We start from the raw sequence: 12,335 nt of genomic DNA, 5'->3' as shown, positions 1-12,335 counted from the left end.
CTCCAAATCTTATGTTGAAGTTTGATCACCAGTGTTGGAGGTGGGAACTAATGGAAGCTGTTTGAGTCAGGCAGTGTGGGGCGGGGGTTTGCAGATCCCTCATAAATAGATTCATGGCTTCCCTGAGGGGAAAAGGCATGAGTGAGTTCTCACTGTACTATAGAGCTGATTGTTAAAAAGAGCCTGGGACCTTCCCTACCCCTGCTTCTTCTCTTGCCTTGTGATTTCTGCACAAGCTGGCTCTCACTTCACTTTCCACCATGAGGGGAAGCAATCTGAGGACCTCATCAGAAGCAGATGTTGGCACCGTATTTTTTGTACAGCCTGAAGACCCATGAGCCAAATAAACCTCTTTACTCTGTAAATTCCCCAGCCTCAGGTATTCCTTTATAGCAACACAAAATGGACTTAGACAATTACAAGCTTGTTCTGGCATCAGATTTTCAAGTGATGACCTTGACAAATTCATCAATGAATTTCTCTACTGCTTTGTGATCAGCAGATGCTTTACCACAAAATATCTTCAAAAATTTAATACCATATCTTTTTAAAAATTTCTGCAACCAGCCTATTGAATATTCACAGCTCCCTCCAATTTTCAGTTCATTGTTGATAGATCTTTGCTTGTTTCATGATCAGCATACCATTAAGTAGCATGTGTTCACTGCAATGCTGACAGATCCACTCTTTCAATACATAATCGAGATCTTCATTTTTAGCTTTATGCTTTTCTATTTTTCATAACTTCTATTTACTACTTTAAGCATAGAACTTCAATAATTTATCCTTCTGTTTCTTCAGGTCATATATGGTGGCCATTCCAACACAATACTCTTCTATAAGACATTTCACACTTACACTGCTGTCCAGTTTCTCCAATAGCTTGACTTTCTTTCTTTCTTTCTTTCTTTTTTTTTTTTTTTGAAGCAGAGTCTCCCTCTGTCGCTCAGACTGGAGTGTGCAGTGGTGCGATCTCTGCTCACTGCAACCTTCACCTCCCAGGTTCAAGCAATCCTCCCCTCTCAGCCTCCCAAGTAGCTAGGATTACATGTGTGCACCACCATGCCTGGACACTTTTTTTTTTTTTTTTTTTTTGGATTTTTAGTAGAAACATCATTTCACCATGTTGGCCAGGCTGGTCTTGAACTCCTAACTTCAAGTGATCTGCCCACCTCAGCCTCCCAAAGTGCTAGGATTATAGGTGTGAGCTACTGTGCCTGGCCTGCAACCTCCTCCTCCCAGGCTCAAGCCATCCTCCCACCTCAGCTTCCTACCACCATGACTTATTAATTTTTGTAATTTTTTTTTTTTTGATAGTCTTGCTCTGTCACCCAGGCTGGAGTACAGTGGTATGATCTTGGCTCACTGCAACCTCCACCTCCCAGGTTCAAGTGATTCTCCTACCTCAGCCTCCCGAGTAGCTGGGACTACATCACATACACAGTTAATTTGATGGACTAACTAGTGGAAAAGTTAGTCCATTTCAAGTTAACTTTGTGTGTGATGTAAGATAAGGGTCCAATTTCATTATTTTGCATTAGAAAATTCAGTTTTCCCAAGGCCATTTATTGAAGAGATAATCCATTCCCTATTATGTATTCTTAGTGCCCTTATCAAAGATTCGTTGACTATATATGCATGGAGTTTTTCCTGGGCTCTCTATTGGTCTATGTGTCTGTTTTTATGCCATTGCCATACTGTTTTGATTACTATAGCTTCGTAATATTATTTAAAATCAAGAAATGTGTGCCTCTACCTTTGTTCTTCTTATTCAAAATTGCTTTGGCCATTCAGGGTCTTTTGTGGTTCCACATAAATATTCAGACAGTTTTTTTCTATTTCTGTGAAAAACATCATTGGAATTTTCATTGGGATTGCATTGAATCTATAGAGTACTTTGGGTAGTATGGCTATCTTAACAATATGAATTCTTCCAGTTCATGAACACAGAATATCTTTCCGTTTTATTTGTGTCTTCTTTCATTTCTGTCATCAGTGTTATAATTTTCTGCGTACAAATCTTACACCTCCTTGGTTTAAGTATTTTATTCTTTCTCATGCTATTGTAAATGGGATTGTTTTCTTCTTTTTCAGATAGTTTATTATTAGTGTATAGAAATGCAACTGATTTTTGTATGATGATTTTGTATCCTGGAACTTTACTGAATTTTAAAATTATTTCCAACAGTTTTTTTTTGGAGGAGTTTTATGGTATCCTACATATAAGATCATGTCATCCACAAACGGAGACAATTTCACTTCTTCCTTTCCTATTTGGATGGCTGTTACTCCTTTTTCTTGCTTAATTGCTCTGGCTAGGACTTCCAGTACTATGTTAGATAGAAGTAATGACAGTGGGCATGCTTGTCTTGTTCTTGATATTAGAAAGGAAGCTATCAGTTTTCCACCAGTGAATATGATGTTACCTGTGTGTTTGTAATATATGACCTTTATTACATTGACATACATTCCTTCTATACCTAATTTGTAGAGAATTTTTATCATAAAAGGATGTTAAATGCTTTTTCTGCATCGATTGAAATGATCATATGATTTTTACCTTAACCCTGTTAATGTGGTTTATTACATTTATTGATTTGTGTATGCTGAACCATCCATGCATACCAAGGATAAATTCCACTTGATCATAGTGTATGCTCCTTTTAATGTGCTGTTGAATTCAGCCAGTTAATATATATTTTTTTTAATTTAAATTTTTTTGAGACAGAGTTTCACTCCGTCACCCAGGCTGGAGTGCCACTGTGCAATCTCAGCTCACTGCAACCTCCACCTCCCAGGTTTAAGCGATTCTTGTGTCTCAGCCTCCTAAGTAGCTGGGACTACAAGCATGTATCACCACGCCCAGCCAATTTTTGTTTTGTTTTGTTTTGTTTTGCTTCTTGAAAGAGAGTCTTGCTCTGCCATCCAGGCTGAAATGTAGTGATGCAATCTCAGCTCACTGCAGCCTCTGCCTCCTGGGCTCAAGCTATTCTCATGCCTCAGCCTCCCAAGTAGCTGGGATTACAGGTGTGCACCATCACACCCAGCTAACTTTTGTATTTTTAGTAGAGACATAGTTTTATCATATTGGCCAGGCTAGTCTCGAACTCCTGACTTCAGGTGATCCACCCGCCTCGGCCTCCCAAAGTGCTGGGATTACAATTGGGAGTCATCGTGCCTGGCCCAATGTTTGTATTTTCAGTAAAGACAGGGTTTCACCATGTTGGCCAGGCTGGTCTAAACTCCTGGCCTCAAGTGATCTGCCCACCTTGGCATCCCCAAGTGAGCCACTGTGCCTGGCCTCAGCCTGCAAAAATTTTATTGAGAATTTTTCCATCTATGTTCAGTATTAGCCTGTAAGTTTCTTTTCTTTTAGTGTTCTTATCTAACTTTGATGCAAGGTTAATACCAGCCTTGTAAAATGAGTTTGTAAATGTTCCTCCCTCTTAATTTTTTTTTTAGAAAAGTTTTAGAAGAATTGGTGTTTATTCTTTTCTATTTGGTAGAATCCACCTAATCTTTTGTATTTTTGTGGTATCAGTTGTAACTATTCCTTTGTCATTTCTGATTGTAATTTTTTGGGTCATCTTTCTTTTTTCTTGGTTAGTTTACTAAAGGTTTGTCAATTTTGTTTATCTTTTTAAAAAACCAACTCTTAGTTTCTTTGATCTTTTAAATTGTCTTTCTGTTCTCTATGTCATTTACTTCCGCTCTAATTTTTGTTATTTTTCTCCCTTCTGCTAACTTTGGGCTTAGTTTGTCTTTTTTTTTTTTTTTTGAGACAGAGTCTCACTCTATTGCCCAGTCTAGAGTGAAGTGGCACAATCTCAGCTCACTGCAGCCTCTGCCTTCTGGCTTCAAGGAATTCTCCTGCCTCAGCCTCCTGAGCGTGCCTGTCACCAGGCCTGGCTGATTTTTGTATTTTTAGTAGGGATGGGGTTTCACCATGTTGGCCAGGCTGGTCTCGAACTCCTTACCTCAAGTGATCTGCCTGCCTCGACCTCCCAAACTGCTGAGGTTATAGGCATGAGCCACTGCACCTGGCTCTGAGATCTTTCTTTTTAAAATTTAGGTATTTATCTCTATAAATTCCTCTGTTAGAACTGCTTTTGTTGGCCGGGCGCGGTGGCTCAAGCCTGTAATCCCAGCACTTTGGGAGGCCGAGACGGGCGGATCAGGAGGTCAGGAGATAGAGACCATCCTGGCTAACACGGTGAAACCCCGTCTCTACTAAAAAAAATACAAAAAACTAGCCGGGCGAGGTGGCGGGCGCCTGTAGTCCCAGCTACTCGGGAGGCTGAGGCAGGAGAATGGCGGGAACCCGGGAGGCGGAGCTTGCAGTGAGCTGAGATCCGGCCACAGCACTCCAGCCTGGGCGACAGAGCGAGACTCTGTCTCAAAAAAAAAAAAAAAAAAACTGCTTTTGTTGCATCCCGTATGTTTGGTATGTTATGTTTCTATTTCTGTTTGTTTGAAGATAGTTTTTTATTTCTTCTTTGACCCATTGGTTGTTCAAGAGCATGTTGTTTAATTTTTATTAATACTATTTGTGAATTTTCCAATTTTCCCTTTGTTATTAATTTATAGTTTTATATTATTGATTTCAGGAAAGATACTTGATATGATTTCAGTCTTCTTTAATTTGTTAAGACTTGTGCTATGGCTTAATATATGATCTATCCTAGAGAATGCTCCATTGCTCTTGAGAGGAATGTGAATTCTGCTGCTGTTGAGTGAAATGTTCCATGTGTGTATGTTAGGCCCATTTGGTTTATAGTATTATTCAAGTCTACTGTTTCCTTATTGATTTTTTGTATGAATGATCTATCCATTGTTGAAAGTGGCATATGGCCAGGCATGGTGGCTCATGCCTATAATCCCAGCACTTTGGGAGGCCGAGGCAAGCAGATGACCTGAGGTCAGGAATTTGAGACCAGCCTGGCCAACATGGTGAAACCCTGTCTCTACTAAAAATACCAAAATTAGCTGGGCATGCTGGCACAATTCTGTAATCCCAGCTACTCAGGAGGCTGAGGCATGAGAATCACTTGAATTCAGGAGGCCGAGTTTGTAGTGAGCTGAGATCGCGCCACTACACTCCAGCCTGGGTGACAGAGCAAGACTCTGTCTCAAAATTTAAAAAAAAAAAAAAAAAAAAAGCGGCATATTGAATTCTCCTATTATTGTATTGCTATTTTTCTCTTTAGTCTTGTTAATATTTCCTTTATATGTTTAGTTTCTCTGACATTGGGTGCATATATATTTGTAACTTTTATATTCTCTTGATGAATTGACTCCTTTATCATAGTATAATGACCTTCTTGGTTTCTTGTGACAGATTTTGACTGAAAGTCTGTTTTGGCTGATATAAATATAGCCACTTCTGCTCTCCTGTGGTTACTATTTGCAAAGAATATATGTTCCCATCCATTCACTTTTAGCCTATGTAGGCTAAAGTGAGTCTACTGTAGTCAGTATATTATTCGATCTTGTTTTATTTTTTAATTTTCTTAATTTTTTATTTTTTGAGATGGAGTTTGCTCTTGTTGCCCAGGCTGGAGTACAATGGCGCGATCTCAGCTCACTGCAACCTCCGCCTCCCAGGTTCAATCCATTCTCCTGCCTCAGTCTCCTGAGTAGCTGGGATTACAGGCATGCACCACCACACCCAACTAACTTTGTACTTTTAGTAGAGATGGGGTTTCTCCATGTTGGTCAGGCTAGTCTCGAACTCCTGACTTCAGGTTATCCGCCCGCCTTGGCCTACCAAAGTGCTAGGATTACAGCCGTAAGCCATTGCGCCTGGCCTTGTTTTATTTTTAAAATCTATTCAACCACTCTGTGTCTTTTGATTGCAGAATTTAAACCATTTATATTTAAAGTAATTCTTGATAGGTAAAGACTTACTATTGCCATTTGTTAATTGTTTTCTGACAGCTTTGTAATTCCTTTGTTTCTTCCTTTCTCTCTTATTGTCTTTCTTTGTGATTTAATTTTTTGGTAGTGCTATGTTTTGATTTTGTACCCTTTTATCCATTATGTATCTGCTAAATTTTTTTCTTTTTGGTTGCCATGAGGATTACATAAAATATTTTATAGTTATAATGGTCTATTTTAACCTGATAACAAATTAACTTCAATTGCATACAAATACTTTACATTTTTACTTCTCTTCCACCTTGCATTTTATGCTGCTGATGTCACATTTAACATCATTTTATTGTGTCTATTAACAAATTATTATAACTATAGTTATTTTAAATATTTTTGTCTTTTTTTTTTTTTTCTGAGTCAGATTTTCACTCTTGTTGCCCAGGCTGGAGTGCAGTGGTGCGATCTTGGCTCACTACAACCTCTGCCTCCCGAGTTCAAGTGATTCTCGGGCCTCAGCCTCCTGAGTAGCTGGGATTACAGGCACGTGCTGCCATGCCTGACTAATTTTTTGTATTTTTAGTAGAGATGGGGTTTCACCATGTTGGCCAGGCTAGTCTTGAACTCCTGACCTCAGGTGATCTGCCTGCCTCGGCCTCCCAAAGTGCTGAGATTACAGGCATGAGCCACTGTGCCTGGCTATATTTTTGTCTTTTAACTTTTATACTAGAAGTGAAAATGATTTACCTACTGCTATTATAGTATTAGAGTATTCTGAACTTGACTATGTATTTACCTTTACCAGTGACTTTTGTGCTTTCATATATTTTTATGTTGCTACTTAGCATCCTTTTGTTTCAACTTGCAGAACTCCCTTTAGCATTTTTTGTTAAAGGATGGCTTTTCTGGGATTAGTATTTTGGTTGGCAGGGGTTTTTTTTTTCATTTTATTTCGTTTTTGTTTTTTTAAGCACTTTGAATATATCTGCTGAGAAATCTAGGATAGCCTAATTGAGGTCCCTTGTATGTGAAGAGTTTCTCTTGCTGCTTTCAAAATTTTCTCTGTGTTTGATTTTTGATGATTTGACCATGTGTCTTGGACTAGTCTTCTTTGGATTGATCTTGCTTGGGAATTTTGAGCTTTCACGAGTCTTGATATCCACTTCCCTCCCAAGATTTGGGAACTTTTCAGCCACTATTGTTTTAAATAAGATTTCTACTCCTTTCTCTTTTTCTCTTCTTCTGGGACTTGCATAATGCACACATTTATTCAATGGTGTCTCATGTGTCTTATATTCTTTTGTCACTTTTAAAATTTTTTTTCCTTTTTATTCCTCTAATTGGCTCTGGTCCGAAGTGTCTCCTCAAGGGTCTATAGTTGGATCCTCAGACAGAGAGCCTGTTACTAGGTGAATAGATACGTGTGGCTCCCTTCAGGTCTCTGGTAGGACTCCTACTAGGTCACTGGGATGGGTCCCTGGACAGGCGGTGATGGCTCCAAATGTTAGCTGAGAGGGGCTGGAACTGAGTCACATGGCTGTTTCAGGATCCACAGCTGTGACTGAGATCTAATCTATCTAGGGACTTGACAAGAGAAAGTCTTTATCTGCTTTTACTGGCAGAAGTGACTGCACCTTCAAACACGCAGATATAAATGCAAGGCTACATGAATCATGAAGAAACAGGCAAAATGACACCATCAAAGGAAACTAATAAAGATCCAATAACTAATCCCCAAAGCAGGCTGGAGCTGGGTCACAGGGCTGCTTCAGGACCTGCAGTTGAATTGAAGTCAGTGGGACTGCCTCCAGGGGGACTGCCCTGGAAAGACAGCTCCTGAACAATGGCTGAGAGGGACTGAAGCTGGGTCATGGACTGCTTTAGGGTTCATAGTCAGGACCCAGGTCAGCCAGCCTGTTATCTGAGGCATGGGCAGGGGTGTCTCCTCCTAAGTCCCTTGATGGATGGTGCTGGTGGGGAGGACCTAGGCCAAATAGGGCTGTATCTCAGTCCATTGGCAGATGGGGCTATTTCTGGGTTTATAACGAGGATCATGGTCAGTGAATCTTCCACCTGGACATGGGCCTGCCTTCTTAAAATGGCTTACCTAGGTCTTGGGCTCCACCTGAGCAACCTCCTACGTAGATCCCAAAGCTCTCACAAAGACACTTTTGTCTGTGGATGGCTGCCAAATTATTGTTGCTATGGGGGGATATGAGCAGGGACCTCCTATTCAACCATTTTGCTGGCATCATTCTACAAATTGATTATTTTTTTGAGACTGAGTCTCCCACTGTCGCCTAGGCTGGAGTGCAACGGCACGATCTCGGCTCACTGCAACATCTGCCTCCCAGGTCCAAGGGATTTTGCTGACTCAGCCTCCCGAGTAGCTGGGACTACAGGCATGCACCACCACGCCTGGCTAATTTTTTGTATTTTTAGTAAGACAGGGTTTCACTATGTTGGCCAGGCTGGTCTCAAACTCCTGACCTTGTGATCCACCTGCCTTTGCCTCCCAAAGTGCTGGGATTACAGGCATGAGCCACTTCACCTGGCCAAACTGATTTTTAGATTTAAAAAATACAAATGAGGCGGCTGGGCACAGTGGCTCATGCTTGTAATCCCAGCACTCTGGGAGGCTGAGGTGGGCAGATCACCTGAGGTCAGGAGTTCAAGACCAGCCTGGCCAACATGGTGAAACCCCATCTCTACTAAACATACAAAAATTAGCCCGGTGTGGTGGCAAACACCTGTAATCCCAGGTACTCTGGAGGCTGAGGCAAGAGAATCGCTTGAACCCAGGAGGCAGAGGTTGCAGTGAGCTGAGATTGTGCCATTGCATTCCAACCTGGGGGACAAGGGCAAGAGTTCATCTCAAAAAAACAAAAAACAAAAAAAATATACGTATGTGAAAACCAAAACAATTGTATTAAAAGCATATATTATTATAACTAATTTACTAATGGTTCCTAGCTCTAAAAAATGTTTTTCTTTACACTATTCTGAAAACATCATAATATTCCTAGAAGGCAAGTAATATTTTATGCCTGTTTTACAAATTTAAAATGAATTTCCTCAAGGTCATACAATTAGTAAATGTTAGAATGGATTCTAGAGTTCAGACTTTCATGCCGCAGATCCCATGTTCTCGGGTAAATTCATACTTCTTACGGTCCCTATACACAGAATCATTTATCTTCTCCCAAAATTTACCTATTCAGCTATACCTTCAGAGGCAGTACTCAATTTTAACAATGTAACAGTTATTTATTACAGCCACTGGAGTGAGAACTACAACAATATAATAGTCCCTACACATATGGGAATCTACGTAAATTTTTTTGAGTGGGGTTGTATTATTTAAAAGGCCATATAGAAATGACCTTAACGTGCTATTTAGTATGATGCTTTTTAAATGGTACCCTATTCCAAATGTTTTCTACTAAAATGTTTTCCCTAGAATGAAAATTGAAAACAAGAGGGCACTAACATCTATCAGTGTCATGTTCTGGGATGATGTGAAAATAGCCATTGTGCTCGTTGGCACTTTTTTACAAAAGTGAGAGTTAGAAAATGTACCTTGAGCTTGTTAGATGTGAGGGAGTAAATGAGATATTCCATTTTTCTAAGAGCCTAATCCCCACTAGGTATTTCTCATCCTGACTTCCTTTATAAGTTTTCTGCTCATTTCTGTGAACATTTAAACTCAAACCCAGAATTTATGTTTCAATACAGAATCAAAACATACAAATAAACTAAATACAACGGTGCACTACAACTAAAATATACAGTTATAATAAAATATCCTCATAAAAATATTGGCTTCGAGTTGTTAGAATTAACTTTGTGGTTTTCAACAAAAACACACTTTTTCTATTTGTTAGACAAATCCTGAAAGTATCTGAGTCATTGAAATAGCAGTACTAAAACAAAGTAAGAATGACCTCTTGTTCCTGTTATTCAACACCACCAACACTACAACCAAAAAAAAAGAAAGAAAAAAAGAAAAAGAAAAGAAAGAGAGAGAATAAGAAAAAAGAAAATTTCTTAGCTGAGAACCAAAATATTTGCCTCAAGAAGACTGCAGTATTTTCACAGAACACGACACAAAGCAGATGTTCAATACCTGTTAGTTGAATCTTCATTTGAATCCAAATCTGAACGGATGGTAGAAAATTTGTGAACTGTAGCACTTATCAATTCTGCCATTTACACAACCTCTTTTGTGACTATTTCCTCAACTGATAAGACTTCATTGATTTAGGTATTAAACCCAATAGAACACTGTTTTTTAATTAAGCACTCAATATATTCGTAGCCTCATATATGTTTTAGAAGATTTGTCTTAATTAGCTTCCTTTTAAATCTCTCTTTTCCTCTCAAACCTCAGACAAGAGTCAGAGTCAGGGTGGAAGCTTTTTCAGGTCAGGATCTATTTATAAAGGGCATGGTGTGTTTAAACTTGTGTCATTGTCAAAACTTGTAGGAAAATGTTCAAATATTTAAAAAGCAAACTAGATCATTTGAAGGGCAAAGAGAAATAGCTTTGATCCATAGATTTTACCAAGAACTATTTGCATGTTGTATTTTGCAGAGCCTGCACATTTATCTGCAGATTATGAAATGTTTTGTGAACACTAAAGCAGAAAACTCCCCAAAGTAGACAATCTTCTGTCTTCCCTTGTTACAACTTCTCTAAGCTGTGATTCTTGTTTCTGTGCTCTTTAGATGTCAGCAGTGGTAAGAATAGACTCTTTACATGGAGGGAGGAGGATCTGACTGAGAACAGGAGAAGCGGCACATGCCATGCTACCCAAAGGGCAGTTTCTGTCTCTCCCCTTCCTTCCTTCCTTCCTTCCTTCCTTCCTTCCTTCCTTCCTTCCTTCCTTCCTTCCTTCCTTCCTTCCTTCCCTCCTTCCCTCCTTCCCTCCTTCCCTCCTTCCCTCCCTTCCTCCCTTCCTCCCTCCCTCCCTCTCTCAATCTTTCTCTCTTTCTTCTTCTTCTTCTTCTTTTTTTTTTTTTTGAGATGGATCTCACACTGTTGCCCAGGCTAAAGCTCAGTGGCATGATCTCGGCTCACTGCAACCTGCGCCTCCTGGGTTCAAGCACTTCTCCCACATCAGCCTCCCGAGTAGCTGGAATTACAGGCCTGCACCACCATGCCCGTCTAATTTTTCTATTTTTAGTGGAGATGGGGTTTTGCCACGTTGGCCAGACTGGTCTTTAACTTCTGACTTTAAGTGATCTGCCCACCTTGGCCTCCCAAAGTGCTGGGATTCCTGGGATTACAGGCATGAGCCACTACACTTGGCTGATGACTCCACTTTTTTTTTTTTTTTTTTTTTTTTTTTTTTTTTTTTTTTTTTTTTTGAGACGGAGTCTCGCTGTGTCCCCCTGGCTGGAGTGCAGTGGCGCGATCTCGGCTCACTGCGAGCTCCGCCTCCCGGGTTCACGCCATTCTCCTGCCTCAGCCTCCTGAGTAGCTGGGACTACAGGCGCCCACTACCGCGCCCGGCTAATTTTTTGTATTTTTAGTAGAGACGGGGTTTCACCGTGGTCTCGATCTCCTGACCTTGTGATCCGCCCGCCTCGGCCTCCCAAAGTGCTGGGATTACAGGCGTGAGCCACCGCGCCCGGCCGACTCCACTTTTTAAATCTCTTTTTTAAAAGAAAAAAAAATTGAGCTCAACTGCATGAAATCCACTTTTTAAATCTCTGTGGAAGTAAGAGTAAGAATACCTATGGGGAAAATCATGGCAGGAAAGGTTAAAACCAAAGGGGCTACTTCCCTTCATCTCTCCACCAAAAACTAAAAACTTCAACAACACTTGAATCAACGGGCTTTGAAATTGACTGATCCTCCATCAGTTCTTTGGGTGAGAAATTGGTCTGGGCCATTTCCTTAGTAGAGTAGATCTACTAAGTTATTTCAAATACAGCAACAATCCAGGACTAGCCCATGTTAGATGACTGTGGCTTTTATAAACTTATTTTGTGTGTGGTAAAATATGCATATCATAGCATTTCCTATTTTAATAATTTTTAAGCATACAAGTCAGTGGCATTAATTACATTCATAACAAGTTCATTTAACATATCTTAGTTGAGTGTACGATATAGGGCATGCATACTGTCTGATCTTAAAAACAAAGGTCCCTGGTTTCTTGAAACTTTCTTCATTCTAGCAGAGAGAGGCAGAAAACGAATAGTAAACCTAATAAATAAATAGATTAGGTGGCATGTTAGTAGGTGCCAAAGGCTATGGTTAGGTCCTGGGGCACAGCGTGCCCATTGTCTGAAGGCTTCTGCATCTTTCAAACAGGCCAGAGACCATTGCTTATCTTCTACCTCCAAAGTCCCACTTTCAAAGACTATTAGTGAACTTGGAGAGTTCACTGGTGTATTAGTAGTTCGTTTTCACGCTGCTAATAAAGACATACCCAAAACTGGGAACAAAAAGAGGT

The 12,335-nt window shown here is 40.1% G+C and overlaps 1 long non-coding RNA gene across 1 annotated transcript in view; it reads right to left on the bottom strand.

Moving 5' to 3' along the window:
- The window catches only part of LOC105484491 (uncharacterized), a 41,829-nt gene extending 31,535 nt beyond the window's left edge, over positions 1-10,294 (bottom strand). Inside the window, exon 1 of the long non-coding RNA XR_011611422.1 lies at positions 9,998-10,294. This is a non-coding gene — a long non-coding RNA (uncharacterized lncRNA). The remainder of the gene's footprint in view (positions 1-9,997) is intronic.
- Positions 10,295-12,335: the final 2,041 nt, after the last annotated feature.

Source organism: Macaca nemestrina, chromosome 1 (assembly GCF_043159975.1).
Source record: "Macaca nemestrina isolate mMacNem1 chromosome 1, mMacNem.hap1, whole genome shotgun sequence".
Classification (NCBI taxonomy): Eukaryota; Metazoa; Chordata; class Mammalia; order Primates; family Cercopithecidae; genus Macaca; species Macaca nemestrina.
This window is presented reverse-complemented; position numbering and strand designations above follow the sequence as displayed.